Genomic DNA, 20,879 nt, shown 5'->3' with positions numbered 1-20,879 from the left:
AACATGTCAGCATGAACCACAAATACAGACAGAAGCCAGGGACACTGCTTCTTCCCCCAACTCTTTAAACTCCTGCATTTGCAGCTCAGCTTTCAAAGAAACAACATGATCTTTCACATTGAATTTCAAGCGTGGGAGACAAAACAATGAGCAGCACACTAATATAGACCGGATCTCTGGCTGTTTGCGCCGAGCATTTTTAATTGTTTGTGTTGCTAGACAACAGCATTGTCAGTAAAGTGTGACTTGAGGTCAGGGTCTTGAAATTCTCACGATTCAAATCAAACAAACAACCCATAACTTTCCATCAACAGGGTTTGTACTTCTTTTTTTTTTTTTTTTTTTTAATCAAGAATAGGTGAAGTCATAATTAGCACAATAGGTCTTTCAAGAAAGGGGAATTAAGAATGATCTTATCTGACATACTAATATTAAAAAAAAAACCCACTGTGAAACTTTTAAAAGGAAAACATGACAGAGATGAAGTACATTATAGAATCCCCTTGACATATTGTCCTGTTCTTTTCTTTTTCTCTCCATATCGTGACATTAGCGTGCCACAACATTAGCATAACATAGCATTAGCTAGCAGCTAGACAGAGGGCGAGATATTAGCATGACAATACATGAAGGGCTGCATCCCCGCACAATGCCATGATAGCAGAGCGTTACAGCCTTGAATAGGTAGGAAGCAAATGGGAAAAAAAAAAAAAAAAAAGAAGAAGAATCATGGAACTGTGAGTTCATGTGTTGCTAATCTCTCCCAGTGAGACCGAGACAATAAGGTTGTTGTCGGAGAGGTCACAGGGAGTCACAAACACTAACACACAAACACAGACGCATCCTTTTTTTTTTTTTTCCTGAGACGTGGCCTTTTATATACTGTGTTCCAGAAACAAGCTCGTGACAGCTGAAGGTATCGCACATCAGAGCTGTAATTCATTCAACACACTCTATTGCTCCAATTTAGAGTTTTAACAGCTTATTAGGGAAATATTACACTACAATGAGCACAGTTAAAAAGCTTTTTAGTGAGTGTCCAATAGTAATAAGTGTGTTTTTCTCTCCCCTTGCTGCCTCCACTCATTGCTCTGGCAGCTGTGTTTGATGTCGAACAACACTAATGACTAAAGGAAATGAGATTAGGACATGAGCAACAACAAAGAGGTATTAATAAATAATGGAAACTGGAAATAGCTTTTCTCTAGTCAAGCCATGGGGCGAGTGGATTTTCGCTTTTCAGTCGAAGAAGAAAAAAGAATTATCTTTCCTTGTGCAGGAAAAAAAAAACTTGCATGCTAATTATTTGAATTAAAGGTGCCTTTCTGCAACTCATCCCAATGTGCACGCTTCCTTCCTTCTGTCTGAGTTGAAATTAACGCAATAAGCAGACGTGAAAGGAACCTGTGTGGGAGCACAGCGCGCTCATCATCCAGTTGACTCAGATCATTTGAATTGGCTCAGCTCATCGGCTGGCGGATATCACAGTGACATCAGTGTCGACTGTATTAAAATCCCCCACTTCAGACGAAAATAATTACACCAAGACGCTTTATCGCCGCTCCAGCAATAAGATAACGGCTCCAGCATCCCATTAAGAGCATGTGCGCTCTTCGTCTTTCCAAAAAAAAAAAAAAATCAAAATGAGGCACGTTTGACTTTTCCACTAGATTTTTCTATTGTATTTTTCATAAGGTAACAGGCACCTGATCAGCTATCACCAAGCTCTGAACAATGCGTTTGGTTTTGCCCGCCTGACACTTTCTTTTGCTCTCTCTCTTTTTTTTAAAGTTTCAGGCCAAGCGGCTGGTAAGGCACCCCGCCGATGTCCGCCATTGTTGTGTCGCAAACAAACAATGTCAGGGAAGCACACACTACACTTGATGTAGTGGAAAATGCCTGAAACCAACTCGAGTCAAGTAGGAGCAAGCACTCCTCAAATTGTTTGACAAAAATGTGGCACAGAATGATTGTAGTGGAGGTAATGAATGTACAAGCTTGGTTTGAAAGTCTTTTTCCAAATATAGTGCAGTTTCCCACAGCTTGTGAACACAACGCCACAAAAATAAATGCTCCTCATGAACACCGTTCTTTCATTAACACAGATCCTCCAGACTTTTGTTTTTCTCCACACAGTTAAACTAAACATATTATGATGGATGACAAAAAAAAAAAAAAAAAAAAACATCCTGTGATCAGCAGAAGACAACTCGCTGCTATTTATAGCAGCAGCACAACAGGATGTGTACAAATTTGTGTTTGTGTTTACACCAAGCACATTAGCAGTTTTATACAAAGGTGACTTCTCTGAAGGAGTGTCTGATTCAAATTTTCTAAGAAATCAAATGAATGACTCAATCTGTCAAAAAAAAAAAAAAAAAAAAAAAAAAAAAAAATCACCTGGCACATCAGACGGCGACTGGGTGTCATGATTCACTGTGTGACTCATGATTTGGAGCAACATTTTACTCACAAGTCAGATTTTTTTTCCAGATCAGTGAAAAGTTTGTAACGTATTCTAATTTGACACTTTCAATGTGAAAGTAGAGCTTTTAGCACAGATGTCTGTACTTACTGGAAAGACACAGCTGTTCTGCCTATTTCACACCCAGAGTTAATAAAATGTTGCTGTAAAAAGTAACCGATAAACTATTTTTTTCCCTCCCAACACTGCTGTGCTAAAACTTTGCAATTACCGCAATAACAGCAACCGCCTGACGTTCAACATGTCCTGAATCATTCCAGTTCTGATCTGTTGCGTCACTTTTGCACAAACGTCTCATTTAAAGTCAATTCAAAGGTCTTCTCTTCCCAGTGGGTTCATTAAAAGCTACAGGTGGCTTGTAACCAACGCGTCCCTTGTAATAGATTAGTGGGTATAATTTACTCGCTCGAGCAACTGAAAGCATCCTGTAATTAAAACAGAACTGACACGACTTCAGCTGCTAATACTTTCTGACAATGTGACAATATTGACAAGAGCGAAGATCTCGCCTGCTTTGCTGCGCCTTTGTAGTTTTGTTTCTGCTGCGGATAAAAATATGCTTTAGCTCTGTTTTGATTTCTCAGGTCTTCTCGGGGACCTTGGGGATAAGACCTTAGCAGCGCTTCCAAAGAAGGCGGGGAGGGGGAGAGGGAGATATTAAAATCTTTGTGTCTGCACATGATGGAGCTGATAGGTGACAGCCATGTCTGCCTGCATACAGTATGCATTCTGGCAGACACACACACACACGCACGTATGCTCACACGCCCCGCGTGTCTCTCAGACACACACACACATAAGCGAGCAGGCCGCTCGGTGCACTGATGCTTTGCAGCCCCTGACAGAGGTTGATAGGGTATGTTTTGTGTGTAACGTGCAGTCCCTCATTACACTGTCACACATGAACACGCATGTGCACACACACACACACACACTAGTGAGAGAGAGGAAGCGCAAGTATTCAATTATGCCATTTTCTCCTGTAGTTAATGTCATCTAATCCATTCTCTCTCTCCCTCTCTCTCTCTCTCTCTCCGAGCATGTGTGTGTGTACATGTGTGTTAAAGCCTGCCAGGTAAGCACCAATTACCTAGACAGCTCACTAGCAGTCTCTCCGTCATGGTGTGGCACAAGGCCAAATGTGTACACACACACACACACACACACACACTTCCACACACACAGCATTGACAGTATATCTCAGGATCACAAACACTCTCACATATGCGGCCTCTACCGTATCTCCACCTGACACACACAGACAACACACAGCTGTACTGACAGGGAAAGAAAAAGCCTTCCCTCCTAAATTTGACCTTAGAGTTCATCTGTGCCTTTCTTTCTGTGTGGTTTCTTTGCGGCGTTTGGCAGTGTGCCACAAATATTTCCTGTTCTGTGTGCACATAGCAACAACCGCTGGAGGAAAGCGAGGAGGGGGGGAAAAAAAAAAATGCTGACCGACTTTCCAACAAGGAAAAGAGTGACAGTTGAAGTGATTCTCTTTTCCTGCAGTTGTACTCCAAAACCTCACCAATACTTCTTTGTCTCAACAGAAGATCAATTGAATGGGTTTCCACCGCCATTGTTCAGCTGCGGGGTGACTGTTTGACCTGAGAGCCAATGCGCCATCTGTTTTTTTCCCACCAAGGTACTTCCACTGCGACCAATGGATTTTCAGTCACAAAAGCCACTCCAGGTGTAAAATGGAGAGTTGATGGACAGCAGTGACCAGCAAAATACCTCTTAAAGACATTTGTGTTCTGCCTGCCAGACTGCGAATGCAGCGTGAGATAAAGAAGCGGATCACCAAGTAAAATAATAAGCGATAAAACCAAAAACGTGGTCCTACAGACTCCTCTTTCAAATGCAACACTGCTGCGCAAATGTGTGCCTGTGCTTCTGAGGTGATGCCAGATCTCTTCAGAGACAGATTTTACATGGAGCGCGAGCTGGCACCGACACACACATCTCCACCCCGACCAGCTCCCATCAGGCTAGTAGAATTTCACTAATGAGCGCAGGGACCTTTACTGTGTGTGCGTGTGTATGTGTGTACTGGTAGATGGCTCAGGAACATTGTGCCTCTACTGTCAAGCAGCCACCCTCCCGCTTCCTCTTTGGGATACACAGGTAATCCACCCTGAAAATACCACACAGAGAACGATGGACCTCCTTTAAAGCAGCCATCCGGATGCTCTGCAAACACGGTGTATGATCACATCGTCCTCTCCTGCTCTGTTGCTTTCATTGTGAGTCAGACAAAAAACAACAACATGAAGTACACTTGTGTAAAATGCTGATCATTTCAGCACACTGTAAGTTTCTGTAATGGTGATAGTTAAATTTGTTTGAATTGGAGTTCTGCATTGTTTTGCAGATGTACATTTAAACACACCTTGGTTTTACACACTTGTAAGATTATACTCAGAGGAACCAAAACTCCAGCCCCGTGCCGCACCTTTACCAAACATGACACTGGACGAGATTCCAATTCTTCAAATTTGGCAACCATGAGCACGAACGGCCCAGACAAGTAAACAGAATTGAGCAAATGTTAAAAAACAATCCGCAGCAAAGCTGATGATTGGACCTTATGAAGCCGAGCAGGATTACATCCATCACTGCATCTATATCTGCTCATTAAAGTGGATGAAAAGTATGGCTGGTTCCACTTCATAACTCCAGCCTCGCTCAAATGATCCTCTCTGCAACGCAGGCAAATCCAATAACCCCGACGGTTAATGAAGAAACTAGTGGATTTCACCGGCTGTGTGCAACAGTGGCTGCCGAAAAAAAAGAAAAAAAAACATCCTGGGTGTAGCATTAGATATGAGGCGGGGAGAGCTGGAGGAGGGAGGACGATGAGTACTGGATATACTTGGAAAACTTGGAAAGAAGAGAAATCTCATTATCACCCTCCAGATCTGATCTGACCACCCATCTATTCAGGCAACATGATGAGAGGAGTGAAAAATTTCCTCCCAGATAACACTAAACTCCCAAACTACAATATTATACACCAACAATAGATTAATTTCCCACAACAAAAGCATGTTGAGCACAAGCCCAGCCCGATTTTTATTACCAGAGTATGAAAAATGCTCACGTGCCAGAATAATTCAAAGCAGTACTTCGTCAGTATTTGCTGAAATACTAAGTGAAAATGTGTGTGAAATTGCTTATTAGAGCCCCCAGTGTAAAACACATGCTGTTCCTTTAAGAACATCACAGAGCCCCGACGCTTTGTGCTTTGGGTGTGCAAACGAGAAACAAAGTCACGCCAAGCCCACGTCATCCGCAGCGCGCTGCACGGCAGACATGCAAACCACTGATTAAACCGCCGTCTTTACCTGGGAGGACGTTTCAGCCTGCTTTCATAATAAAAGTAAATTTAAAGAGGATACGTCTCGCGTCACCACTGTATGTGCAAAGTCATTTAAAGTTGAATCCGCCGCATTTCACTGTACGTGTGTTTGTGCGTACACACACTTGTCTGTTCTAAAAATAGCGCCGTGCCGCTGCCGACTGCGCGGATGTCATGGCAGAGGAATGTGGGCCACGCGCCAGCTGCGATCTGCTCTACAAAACTGGCCCAAAATCTGTTATCCTAACACACATTTCCTCTCGGAAGGCGGGACGCAGAAAGGGATAGATGGATCGATGGAGGACAAATGTTATTTTAACAAAGCCAGCATTATTATATCCAGTAGTCGGGACAGCTCTGCGTCTCCGCCACCCCCCCACCTCAAACCCCCTCGCCCGTCTCCCTGTTGCGCTCGGCACATCTTGATCGCTCTCACTCTCGCACCAAACACATGGGGCCCAGATGCCTGCTCGCAAAAACGACCGCTCAGGGTTCACGAGTGGTGCAGATGACGATGATAATAATTATTCAATTCCCAAATACATCACTGTGACCTTTTATAGGGTCACGGCCAACCATTTGCGGAATAAAATCATTTATGGCGTCTTGATTACGGCCCTGTGGAGAGAAAAGAAACATCTGCAAAGTATTAATTAAAGCCCTGACAAGGTCCTCATTATGACCCACATAATACTGGAGGACTCCCCGAAACCGGCTGAGTGGAAGACATACGTACAAAGAAGAGAATCTAGTTTAATTGAATAAAAAAATAAACTGGGGGAAAAAAAGAAAAAAAGAAATGTAATTAATTTCAATCCCACTGTCCGCTTGTGGAGTAAATAGTGACAGATGTTTCCCACAATGCAGCCTGGTCCTGATCCTGCTTCGGCATTATCGGCGCACAACTGAGCGAGTTGCTCAAACCAGGCCAAGTTCCTCAAGTATGAAGCACGTGTTCGCTCCCACAATTTACATTCCAATCCTAACTACATCCTGGTCCCCAAGTCCCTTATAGCTTCAAGTAGGCCGGATGCTTAGCTCAGCTTGGAGCTCGGAGAATAGGCGAATGGAACAAGGTTTTTGGGGTTGCCGGGGACAAGAGGCCCTATATAATCGCCTCATTACACCAGGAGCTCACTGCATCGGAATGTGTGTGTGTGTGTGTGTGCCTTCCCTTTAAACCATTCGTGCTGGGATGGCCCCAACTGTTTCTGGGTTTTTTCTTCCATCTGCAGGAGAGCGAAGCTAAAAAAGACAAGCAGCGCAGTTCAACCGGTTTCCCCTAAAGAGAAACACCGTCGAACATAAAATTTGGAAGGCATATTCAGCAGATACTGTTTCTCTCCCTGGGAACAATGCCTCCTGTCTGGCCACGGCGGCCTCTCCTGCTGAGCTCACTATCAGACACACACTAACCTCCTGCGTCTGCACTGTCAATCATATCAGCTGTCTGCATTTGCGCACACACACGCAAGCACACGCCGTCTGAATCAATCTGAGCGTACGTAAGTGACAGACTGCCAGCGCCATTCAGCCCTGCCGAGCATAAAATGCCATCAGGCTGGTAAAAGTGGAGCAGGGAGCTGGAGTGAGAGAGTGCTTTTAGACACACTCAGTGACCAGGTTTATTTGGACTCCAAAATAAATGTCACAGTGCTTTGAAGATCCTTCATGTGTGAGAACCTGCTTAAAATTGTATGCACATTCAGCCCCGCTGGAATAAAAACGTCCTCATCCATCGCAAGGACTTTTGTAGGCTTCTGCAACCACGTCTGTATACAGTAAAAAAACCCAATCAGATAACTTGAGGTAAAAACACACACACACACCATATGGAGGATAATTATTCACATAATCAGAGCTGTGGAAGAAAACTGACCAAGTACAATAAAGATGGTGAAAAAGAAAAAAAAGCCAGGGGAATCCAGCTGAGGAAATTCCTCCTGCCACATTAACAGCAGCATGTCCACTGGAAGGCTGAGGCAATTTGCACTTCCTTATCAATCGTGCTCAAAACAGATGCGACCACAAACATTTCCAAACACTATGAATCACGTTATTACATTATTGCAGGATTTTTCAAAAAATTTAACACACACAGCTGATCTTCCATATTCATGAGATCAAACACACCAAAGCCATTGTGTTGTACTTTATGCATCTTTCAGATGTGATCCTCAGAGCATCCTGTTAGCCGACCAGTTTTCACCAACAGGATATCGGGTGTGTGTGCCTGTTTTGATGCCCGCTAACCTTGAGTAGATTAATCCCACAGAAGAGTTGCATTTGGGATGTTTTCTGGATAAAGGGTCAAATACGAAAAGAAAATGCATTTTTCTCCTCTGCGTGTGTGTGTGTGTGTGTGTGTGTGTGTGTGTGTGTGTGTGTGTGTGTGTGTGTGTGTGTGTGTGTGTGTGTGTGTGTGTGTGGACAGCCAGCTGCATACTAAAGGTTTAAACTGACTGAGTTGCCCACCCACACCGGCGATGGGACTGAGCTGACCCAGCCTCTTGCCCTCCTGACCCCTTGACCCCAAACAAACACAAATACATAAAAAAAAAGTTCCAAATATAAGCTCCCCCATCAACAGACCTTCAGCTGAAATTCACACACATTAAAGTAAAACAGCCAACAAAACTTTGAAGCCCCCCCCCCCACCCCTCGCTGATCTCCTGTGTTAAGTGTGTTTTACATGATAAAACACCAACTGTGTTCATAGCTGGATAAACAAACTATCTAACCATTCCTGGAAAGAGTTGGGGCTTGATTTCCGATGTTTTTTGTTTTTTTTGTTTTTTGCATGGCACACGGCACCAGAGGAGCATTACTGTAAAAAGCCGTGCTCAAAGAAACTGCTTCCTGTTTGCACGATCCCACAAAGTGGAGAGACGCGAGTGGAATTGTTGTTTTGGGAATTTTAAGTATCTCTCATAAAGTGAAATGTTAACGTAATGGCATGCTATCAGCTTTACAGTGGTGCCTCTGTCAGTTTCACAGCCCTTGTTGCCATGGTTTTTAAGGCTCAGCTGAGGAAAATTCCTCATACTGTGAAGTTACATTTGGCAGGCTGCGAGCGCCGAGCCACGTTCGGTCGGACAAAAGATTGAAATGCAGGAATCGAGGTGAAATTATAAAGCGAACCCTCGCGAGCCAAACCCGACCAAACAGGTTGTGAAACAAACGGCCCGCGTTCAATAGTAACGGCCTCCTTCCACACATTTACTCTCCAGCTCCGTCTCGATATCATTCTCCTGCCGGGTGCACGCGGCCGACCGGAGGACGGACTCGGCTCTGCGCAGGCAGCTGCACAACCTCTCGACCCGCCAGGCGATCTGATCGACGGCGCTCCCCAACACAATGTCATTCATCATGGCTGCAGCGCCGGCTGCTGCTGAACCTCCCTGCTGTTCCCGTGGGACCCCTGGAAGACCCTGCTGCTGATCCCACTTAACAGACCACCACTTCAAGCCCTCTCACTGTTCCAATCAGACAGCGGCGTTCCTCAGAGGCACACATCGCCGCTTTTTTTTTCTTCTTCATCTGTAGTGACAGTTTGTTTAAATTCATTCATGAAAACACGAAGCAGTGTGGTGGCACACCCTACTGCGGTTTCGCTTATTGGTAAATATTTGTAAATGTTCATCGGAGTTGAAGCCTGCAGCTTGTTAAATGTGGTCACAAACTCAATGAAAATACGGTATATATGCGCTGACCGAGTTCTGCGTTTTGTGAAAAATCGCTCACTCAGGTCGACATGTGCCTCCCTGCAATAGGTCCACGGCAATGACCGGACCCACAATCCTCAGCTGCGTCCACAGTAAGCCTCGGAAAGCAGCGTAAACACAGCGAATGATAAAAGTCCGACAGCAAGCACAGAGGTATCAACGCAGGGCGGAAAGTTAAAAGTAGGCCTTCGCAGATGAGGCGGTAGCTGCTGGTAGTAGAGCCGGATAATCTGGGACTATGGAGGACCACTGGGATTAGCATCAGCGTGTTTGTGTTTCTCTACAAGGCTCCACACCGACTAGACTTGAAGCACTTGAGGACCCTGCGCCCTCGCCATCAGTCAAAGTTCAACATGTCTGCACAGATGCTTTTCTTGAGACTGTGTGGGCGTCAGTCTGTGCCAGCCATGTTTCTGATGGCTGCACTCGTGATTTTCTGCTTTTCTCTTTGCTGATGTCCATGGAATTCCTTGTAATTACTTCAAGTGTTAAGATTTGGAAGGCAATGTTTCCTCCACGGACTGCCAAAGGTGCCCCGCCGATGCGGAGAAATGTGTTTGTCATTGGTTTTTTTGGATGACAGCGCGCACCATGTGTTTCTGGAAAAAAATAAAGAAAAAGTTGAGCAACTTGTCTCTCTAACATACAATAATTACATGATGTATAAACAAAACCTTTTCCAACAAACTATCTCACTATGGTCATCCCACTACTCGGCTGCTTTACCAGCATGACCACATGTTTGCTGTCACTGGCTTAAAAACGTGGTAATGGGATTTAGATGAGCTGCTTTTAATGATGCTCAATGAACGGGAAAAATATCTGGTCATGCAGAGGAACAAGTCACCTGTTTATGCAAACAAAAATACAAAATCTGGACTCCCTCGGTTTATTTGGTTTGACTACAGCGATTTAACACCAGCAGCTGGGTCATAAATCTTTCCTGGCTGCCGTCTTGCCAGCTTTGGCCTTTTAAATGTAGCACTTGACACGTTCTACAGTTTTGAGGAGCGACGATGATGATGACGACAACGGTGGGCTCATTACGTCCCGGAAGATCTTTTAATTTGCATGACATATGCAAACATACTAACCCACACAAAACGAAAGAAAAAGCAAAACACTGTTTGCTGCAGAGAGCAGAGATAATGTACCAAGCAGCAGAAGCCCTCCCACTTCGAGCAGCACAAGGAGGGGACAGGAAGGCAGAAACAGGAAAGAGAGTAACCTCATTAGCCTCGTGCCATGTCTGACAGGAACAGCCTGCAGGCTAGCATGCATCTACCGACGTACAGAAAAACCACCGGTCACTTTATGCTGCATCCGTCTGCTACTAAGGGAAGATGCCATTTGTATGGAAGCAAGGTAGTGCGAGCTCAAACACCTGGGGGAGATTTCTAGGGAGCCTTGATGTTAGCCTTGGATAGCCAGGCTCATCAGACAGACTGCAGGATTACATCTGGAATCCAGTTAGGTGAGGCTGTAAGCAATCAGACAGGAAGAATCACACAAGCACCATCACACAGGGGCTCACTTACACAACAACAACTCACAGCCTCAGGCGCTCACCTCATTTACTCTTACAGAATTTTGCACAAACGCAGACAAGCTGCTTTACTAGAAAGACTCATTAATTCCCCTTTCCACATCCAGGACGTTAAAAAGATATTGGGCGTGTGAAAAAGGCCACAACTTGCCCACAAACTGAGGAGCCGACTGGCTGCACCGAGAGACAAAAGTTTAGAGTAACCATAATGATTGAGAGAAAACAAAACGGGCCACTTCAGAAGCGGCTCGCGTTCACCATAAAGACGCCTGAAATGTTGTCAGTGGGTATTTGAATCATGTGGGGAGAAAAGGAAAAACAGATGGCCTCTGGACCTCCCACTCTCGCCTGCCCACCTCTTTATGCTCCACTCCCGGCGTCGCCGTCCAACATCAGCACGGCCATTCTCCGACAGAGCCAACGCCGCTCAGGGCGGGGCCAGCGTGAGCACATTAACCTCCTACAACAAACACCCAAAACAACTTTTCTGACACACCTCCATGTATCCATCTCACACACACACACACGCACTGTCCTGCACAAACCATTTCCCCCCTCGCGTCATGTTTTTCTGTCAATGATTAACTGATTCTAACATGTGTTTCGCATATCTGGATCATAAAGCAAAAATAAAATCTTATCCAGAGATGACGATGTGAGGGTTAACGTCAGCGCCGCGTTCCTCTTCGCCCAGTCTGTCAGTGTAACGCACACCACACACTGCATATCCGTCTAATTTTGGGTGTGTGAACATTTGTTTCTCTGACACCATCTCAGCATTCTTAAGAAAGGTATTCACCGGTGTTTTTTTTGTCTTCTCCCTCGCAAAAACATCAATCAGACGTCACACTCTGACCTTTAACTACCACTGTTATATTCAACGGCGGTACCAGCAGTGTTGATAGCATTACACAATGCGAAGCGACAGTAGCAACAAAGCAAGACCACATCTATGTTTTGATAATACAACAGGAGATTTGAGTTTTAAACATACACACAAAACCACCATGTGAAGGAGAGTGATTGCAGAGAAGAGAAAAGAGACACAGAGTGACTCTTGTGTGGTCGCTCTGGGCCTGGTGCCGCTTGGCATTACCCCCTCTGCAGCTGGTGGCAATATTAACCCGTCTGTTGGCAAAGGACCGGTTGGGGCATGCAGCAACAACTAGCCAGGCTGGAGGTGGGGCAACACTGCGCGCGTGTGTGTGTGTGTGTGTGTGTGTGTGTGTGTGTGTGTGTGTGTGTGTGTGTGTCCCGAGTTGCCCTCTGTTGGCCGCGGCGCATGCACACACCAGTGGATCAGTCACTTGAGGGTTAGTCTGACTTTGCACACAGGCGATTGTGTATACAGTTTGTGTGTGTGTGTGTGTGTGTGTGTGTAAGTGTGTGAGCATGCAAGTCTACCCACAGCTGTTTGCGGTGGTAAATGGCGTGAGGACAAAGATTATGATCGACCCCGACTGAGCTGACATGAGCAGGAGAAAATATCAGCGACAGACACAAATTCCCACTTGAAAACAGCTAAATCAAAACACGAATGATTTTTAAATGAATCTCATCAATGCGCATTCACCATTGATTTATAATCCAAACAAACATTTGTTTTTGCTTTGTTTTTTTCATGAATGCCATCAACAGGATTTACACATTTAAATACATCTGTATTAAAAAATGTTCTCATAAGAATCTCCATGGGGAAAAGCTATGATACTGGGAATGTTGCAGAGCCCGGCTTCACATGCCAGTGATTGTAAAGCTCTGAAGAAGAAGGGGGAAAAAAAAAAATCACTACGTCGAGACTGTTTTTCAAAGTAGATAGACCCATTTTCCTCCAGTGTGACTGGGGCTGATGACAGCAACAACAGAGTAGCTTGTACGGACCATGTAAGGTCAAGTCTCTCTCAGGCTGACAATCTCACTAACAAGCGCGTTGCAACACTGCACTCTTTTCACACTGCACACACACACACGCGCACAGATACGCCGTCTCCGGCTGACTTAAAAGCTCACGCTACACAAGTGTCCGCCTAGATCTTTACAGGCCGAGTGCGTGCTGTTGTGTATACGTACACACAGAGGCGAATCACAGGAGACGTGCCACGCTCCCACTCGCCTCTCTCCGCTGTGCGAGCTGTGATGTAATTAGTTACATTTTCACCAAGGGAACCGATTGCTGAGAGGTAAACAAAGGTCATGTCGCGATCCTTTCTGGGAACCTTCTCATAAATCCTCCCACAAAATGCTGAATTATCAACCGCGTCCCGGCTTCTTGGTAGTGGCCGTGTTTCTGTTCACAGCAGTTCTGATTGCAGTATAGTGACATCTGGCTGACCTCGCTCCTCACGCAGCGAACACACTCACCCCAGAGAGGTGAATGTGAGGTGAAAAAAAAAAAAAAAAGCGACGTGCACACAAAGGTGCTATGATCCTCTCTCCGATTCAAAGTGTGTGTGCAGATCTGACTGGGTGCTCCGTAGTACAAGTGAATGAAAAAAAGAAAAAAAAGCAGGAGTTGAAGGCAAGTAAGGAAATCTGGTGTATTCCATCATTTTGAACTGTAACAAACACTTCGCCTCGTCCAAAGAATAAGCTGAATGTCTGAACGGAGAAACGCCACAAACTGAGCCGATTCATTTTGTATTTCCAGTGTTTATGCTTTTGATCTCGTGCCAAAACCTACAGCTGCATCTTTTCTCGAAAGCCTGTTCCAACAACGAAATTATTAGACAGCAAAACTGCTATTTCACAGACGATGCAGTTATTTTATTTTCTCATCGTCAGGTTGGGAAAAAAACAAAGATTCAAACAGTTGTGAACAAGCCACAAATATCACTTGGGTGACAAGTTAATTGCCCAATTTAACAAAGCAAATAATTACCCTCTGGCTCTGGGTCTACTGAACTATTTTCCGTATGGAAATGAGGGCCTATGAGTACACACACACACACACACACACTCACACACACAGGCTTATGTTGCCCGGTGGGAAGCTGACCTCAGCAGGTTAGTTCTGAGAAGTTTGGACATTTCACGATGGCTCCAGTAGTTCAGGCGTGTTGGAGTTAGGCCGCTTCTTCTCGTTACTCAATATCAAAGGAGAGAGCGGGACGGCGAGCGACGCGTGGCGAAATGTTGGGCAGGAATGTGAGCCACATACACTGTTTCTCAACTGCATGTCTTCTATCTTGACAAACACACACACACACACGCGCAGACATTGAAAGGCCCCACAATATAATCCCAAACCCACATGTGTCGGCATTAATTGAAAACAACAGGGGTCACAGTAAACATATGTTGGACGTGACGGATTCTGCGGAGCTAAGGGGGTTTTCTGCCGGATGCACATGCCCGCACACTCCACCGTGTAACCGTGTAACACACAGACACATGACCAAGGGTTTTGTTCAACAAAATGGCTGCTTTGTGGCCTATCCAATCCCCGGTACATACCAATGAGGTTTTTTTTTTCTTTTTCTTTGAATTTGGCAACAAAGACTCAACTGAATTGATATGTTCTGGGTTACTGAGAAAGCAGCTGGAACTAGTGTGCAGAAATTTTAAAAAGTGTGCTGTCGATAATCTGAAAGTGGACTGAAATTTATAAAAAAAAAAAAAACTCGTGCTTTAGTCCTGCCAAGATTACCAATCACAGCTTTTGTAGTCAGATGCCAAATATGTGGAAGTGGTAATACCTGACACAGTTTCTTTGTCATATACACACAAACACCTAAAATCTCTTATCCAACGCCCGACCCAAAAGAGTAAGTTAGCACACCAGCGAAGTGCTCGGCAAGCACTCTGTAATACATTTATAACTGTTCACAGGGGAATGGAAAAAAATCAGCGCAACCTCTTTCTCACCATTTGACTCTCTTTATTGCAGTCCAGATGCATTCTGTTTATTTACCCCGACGAAGTGGCCCAATTTAGCGCGAATGAGGGAAATTAAATCAGGCCTTGTGAAATTGCTTCACTTCCAGGGCCTTGTTTAGCCCATTAAACGGTCATTGTCGGTCAATCTTTCACAAGACGTGGTGGTGCAAATGTGGTACTAAAGGTACGGCACAGATTTGTTTTTAAATCAGGGTTTCTGAGGCAAACCATCTTCTAAAAAAAACAGTAAGATAGATAAAAAAAAAAGTTTTTTTAAGCCAGTAAATTTAAGCGGTTAAGGCATTTACGGTGCTGGAAATAAAACACTCTCACAAGCACTGAAATACAAAACACACCGGTCAATAAAAGGTCAGTAAGTGAAAAAAGAAAGTGACAAATTTAAGCAGCTTTCACTCAAAATAATCCAGTAATTCCTAATCAAAGGCCACATGTGGTTAAAGCTCTGCATTCGCTTCACGTCCTCCAACTCTGAACAGAAAAGTCCAGTTCTGGGGTCAGGGGGTTAGGGGCAAGCAGGTGGCCGGAAGGGGTCAAAGTTGACCTCCCGGTAGACACATCAGTGGGCAGGACTGAGCCACTCTGCTCAAAGCACCCGTCAATCACGGTCACTTATTTACCATGCGTGGATCTCTGCTGGCCCCAGGGATCCAGCGAGCCATTTCTCCCCGGCCCCTTTACCCCCAGCCGGAGCCAGATAAGGGCCTCTTTACATGACAAAGTGCTGTGGAAGACTGGGGCAGAGGAAAGAAAGGGCTTCCTTTCAGTTGCCCGTGGGGAGCAAATCCTCTGCCGACAAGAGGTTGTGGTCACATGGTTCTTATTTAAAACTGAGAGGTGGAACGGGAATTTGGGATTCTTTGATATTCATTCGTATCAAGTTCCTTGCTCTGGTTGATTTATTGAAACGCTCGCATGCCAATTACGTCCAACGTCACTGCTTTTAATTTTTAAAGCTTTGAAAGCAATGCTCGGCAGTATTTAATTTATTTTTTTCTTTGACTCCCTGCATTGAAGCCAGGCCGTTTCACTGAAACAGCAAATATTCAATCAGTTGCGTTTCATCTGTACAACAAATATCACAACTCTGGCTTGCGGCTCCACTCCAACTCGTTGTTCTCATACTACATCTTGCCCTTATTAAAGACATACTGTGTGTTTGAGTTGCTGCAAATTAAAAAAAACGACGACGAAACGGAGCTGAATTGTGTCCTTTTGTCTTGAAATGCGGTTGGATTCAAAGAGATGTTTTTGGCATGTGAAAGTGGACGTTTCTGAAATAGACAGACACGATGTGAAAAAGGGGAAGCTCGGTTTTCATAGTTTACACAAACTGGCAGACAAACAGGGCGTCTGTTGTTATGAGTGAAATTTTTTGGGGTAGAAAAAGAAAATGGGAAGAAATATATTAGTAGAGAGAAGATGGGGGATTTGGGGGTTTGATTTTGTTTGGAGTCGGAGCTGGAAAAACTCCCGTTCGAGCCATCTGCTCGTGTGAAAGCAATCGCAAGAGTCAGACGGTTTCTGCCAGCGAGCGGGGGGGGGGCGGGGGGGCGGAAATGAAGAGATGTCACAGGGGAGCGGGTCGGAGAAAGGGCGGGAGGGAGGACAGGTACGCATTGTGTCTCCGATTTCCCTTTCTATTCATTCGCCCTGGTCCTTTTTTGGCCTCGTGGGGAGAAGGTAACCAGAGAGGGTGTTAGAAACATCTTGCTGCTCGGATGCTGTCGTCTGCGGACAGGGGAAAGTTTTGTATGCGACGCTCTTGAAAAGGTTGAAGGAATTCAGTCAGCTGGCATGTGTCAATGACAACAGAACTCGGTGAATATCAACAGCCCTCGAATTTCAAAGAGACGCGTCACATTTGCAGCTGAGTGTATGGCCGCAAGCCTCCAACGCTGCAGCAGCATCACACAGAGAACACTGTGAAAAGGACTCTGATTAGCCTCCAGCCTGTTACAATCATGATATGCATGTGGAAATCTAATTAAATTCTGTTTTTTTTTTTTTGTGTCTGCACAATCATAAACTAAATACACATGACATATCCAGGATTTCTCCGGCTATGCAACCTGCGCTTGGTTTCTCTGACACAAAAACAATTTGTACCAGAAGGAAAATAATCGTTTACAGTCCTAAAGAGCGGCTGATAAATGCTGAACGCTCGGTTACTGCTCCGCAAGACAAGCCATTTAATTTCAGACAAGGTGAGACTACGATGAAAGGTTGTTCCACAGACCTGCAGGTATTTATCCTTTGGCAAGTTTATTTTACCCCCTCGAAAGCCCCCTCCCCCCCCCCGCTCTTCTCCATATTTCACGCAGACTTTTCAAATGCGCACAAATCTCCATCTATCACTGACAGCACGGCAAAATAAACAATCATACTGTAGATCAATCACTGTCTGTTTAATGCCGCGAAGCGCAGACGCTGCTAGGTGGCGGGGTTTAACGCACTGGGATGTGTGCTCACATATATTCACAGTTTGTATGCATTCACTGTGCATATTGCTTCCGAGTGTGGAAGCTGCAGCAGTCTTATGCAGCAGATGGCATTTCACTCTATGCTTTTCAGAACGAGCAAGCCGACCCCGAGACGCCATAAAAGTACAATATAAACAGGACAAACTCGCTTGGTCGCACGACACCATCGTGTTTTACCTTCATCCTAAGAAATTTAATTTAAACTGTAATCCGCCGCTTCTGAAGGCAGCGGACAAAAGCCGCATTCGCATTCAGGTCCCGCCGAAACACTGATTGCCAGGGCTGAGACGGAAACATTAAACACTACTGTAAACGTGGACGCATCAGGGCCTGTGCTGATATCGGTTCTGCCGAGGCTCATCCCGTCTTTAATCTCAACCTCAGATCTGCACTCTCTATCACCGCGTCTGCTTTAGACCCAAAGTCTACTGGCCGTCATCACCTGGCCTTCCCTCCTCTCATCTAACACTTCATAAAGACCATTCATCCCGCCATCCTTTCATCCCTCGATACCAGGGGCCTCGTTAATCCTCCTCTCCATCCTGACCCTGTACTTCTCTACTGGACTGGGACAAACTTCAAAGAGGGAGAGAGAGAGAAAGAGCAAGAGAGAGAGAGGGAGACAGATAGAGAGAGACAGACAGTGAGTGTGTGTGTGGTGTGAAAAAAAAGAGAGAGACAGATTGGGTGGGTGGGCAGCTGTGTTGTGCTTGGCCTACACCACAAAGCCTTTAGAGTACAAGGGCCCACACACACACTCACACACGTGCACACGCACACACACAGTAGTGAATAAAAAAAAAAAAAATCTGCAAAAACCAAACCAATTCCTAAATCCAGTAACAAAAAACAGAGCAGATCAGGTTAGAGTACATCTGACTGAATATTTAGGTCACTGAGTAACTCATTGTGCATTTTCTCCTCTTAAAATGGTCAACACGATGTCAGCTTTAAGAAAAATGCTTCTTTGTCAATTTTCTAAATTATTTGATGATCTAAAAAAAATCATTGGCTACTTCTGGTTGGAACTATATAATCTAGTCATTTAGAACAAGCACAAAAAGACAGTCATGCACATTCACAGTTACACCTATAAAGCAAGTTATTAGCCCCAAATGCACACTTTTTGAATTTGGGATCAAGTCTGTAAAACCCCGGACACATCCATGCACAGAAGGCCCTCCACAGGACGTGCACTATTCCTACTCAACACCACGCAGCCACGCGCTACACACAGGAATGATTCCAGCACATTATAATCACACACACAATGGATGCTGTTGTGCGCCTTCTGGTATTTATGCACAACACCTAACGACACACCAAGTGCAGCGATACAGAAGATTATGACCAGCTGCAGCTCTCAAATGACAGGGAGACATCGTTTTTCCCACAGGAGGATGTGTCATTTAACCACTTTGAGTGGAGTTCCACCGCATTGCCCCGCTGATGTGCAGCCATTAACTGGCCTGGTACACCGTGTGCTGAGCTCCTGCCCAGGCCTGGCGTGCCGCGGGAGGGGTGCTAACAGAGCGGAGGGCGGGGGGGGGGGGGGGGGGGGGGGGGGGGGGGCTTTGACAGACAGGCCTCAGCTAAAAGTGCCAGTCTGTGTTGGAAATAAACTCGCACACACGCATCAGATAACACACACACACACACTGCTGATGACAGCTAGGGGAGCCTGACATGCCTGCCACCACTACCGGTGGATATATGTTTATTTTATTAACCTGCCACAGACTCAGCGGGAGGAGGGGAGCCGGAGGAGGAGGAGGAGGAGGAGGAGGGAGACTGAACATATGTGTGTGCACGCAGTGACCTGCTAGTCCTGCTTCAAATGCCTCCATTTATGAGGAGCACTTCAGGTTGCGTGCTAATGTACGTTTCCTCAGATTTTTAAATCCGTTCTCCCGTTGAGCCCGTGGCGCTGCGTCCAGTCGGAAGGTATTTCAGATTGACATTTTACTTTGTGTCAGACTGTGACCTACTATGACCAGAAACACAAACGCAACACAAACTCGGCCTGTTACAACCGCGGCTTACTTTAACCGTTTTTTGTAACAAAAGGACAAAAACATGCAAGGGGGGGGGGAAAAAAAACACCACATGGCACCCAGCTGTGATTTATTTTGGCAACATGTTTCCATTCTGCTTTTTCGTTTGGAGACATTAGCCTTTTGAGTAGCAGCTGGGTTGCACTCCTTCATGTGAACGCAGTAAAATCCGAGTTCTCAGCCTCTGACTGAGAATGCTGTTAAAATGTTCACAGCTCGCCAGGACTTCTGACAAGATAACACTCTTACGGAGGAAAACATTCCGGTTTCACCTGCTCATCTGGCCACACTGCATTAATGACACAGCATCACCTTAACTGCCTTCTGCCTTATCACTGGACAGGCTGGTAACTGACACCCGGCGATGCGCGGCACACCCTGTCTAGATACCAGCCAGTCCCGTTACAAATATTACCGACGCTGTCGCTGGCTCTTTTTCCTGGTGAGATTCTACAGAAGCGTGCATGTGTCGGAGTTTCCAGTCCCGTTGCTCTTAATTGACTCATGTGCTTTAATAAAAAAAGAAAAAAAGAACACGCTCGGGCTCGACGCTGCCCGGAGGAATGCACCTGTCACATGAAATCAGCCGACCCAGAGTGAGAACAACGCAGAGCTTTTAAAGTCCGGTGCCACAGCTACCAAGACACGGCCAGGAAAGAAAGGCATCAAAGTGTGTGTGAGTGTGTGTAACAGACAGTTGCAGCTACAGCAGATCCACATGTGAAAAGAGTGTCAGCAAACAACCGTGCTCCTCTGTGCTGAACGGGAGAAAAGAGTGTGTGTGTGTGTGTGTGTGGGTCTTTGTGAGCCGGTATGGGTCAGCTGTCGCTCTTGGCCCGGTTTACCCCCGCAGCCTGGTGGCTTTACAGCACAGTGACACCCTGTCCTCGTTTCTCTTCGTCTCACAAATACAACTTCTAAACAACAGAAGCTCACATGCTCCTGCAAACAACGTGCCCCGTCAAAAAAAAAAAAAAAACACTCCGCGACAGGCCGACTGGCCGACGCGTTAAAAGACGGGCTTTTCCATCGACCGTGCGGCACCTTTCCAAGAAATAACGTGCCATCAGGGTAAGTACCTTTAATTGTACCCAATGTAGCATTTAAACCCAACCTTGTGTTTTTAAATGCCTTCAGTCAAGCCGTTTGATTTACAGGCTTCTCATAAAATGTGCAATTTAATTTAAGCCGATGTTCTGTTAGCAAACGCTCACAATCGCTTTCCTGTGGTAACCCGGTGAGAAACCTTCAGCCGCTTTATTTCTCCTCTGCCGTTTACAAGCGGAGACTGGAAAAACAGCGGAGAGAGTGAGTAAGAGGGGAGACCA

General features: G+C 45.4%; 1 protein-coding gene across 1 annotated transcript in view; it reads right to left on the bottom strand.

Annotated features, from left to right (window-relative positions):
- jarid2b (jumonji and AT-rich interaction domain containing 2b) overlaps positions 1 to 20,879 on the bottom strand; it is a 99,728-nt gene that overhangs the window by 52,023 nt on the left and 26,826 nt on the right. The window lies entirely within an intron of this gene.

Source organism: Salarias fasciatus, chromosome 22 (assembly GCF_902148845.1).
Source record: "Salarias fasciatus chromosome 22, fSalaFa1.1, whole genome shotgun sequence".
In the NCBI taxonomy this organism is placed as follows: Eukaryota; Metazoa; Chordata; class Actinopteri; order Blenniiformes; family Blenniidae; genus Salarias; species Salarias fasciatus.
The sequence above is the reverse complement of the archived record's forward strand: the minus strand, read 5'-3'. Positions and strand labels throughout refer to the sequence as shown.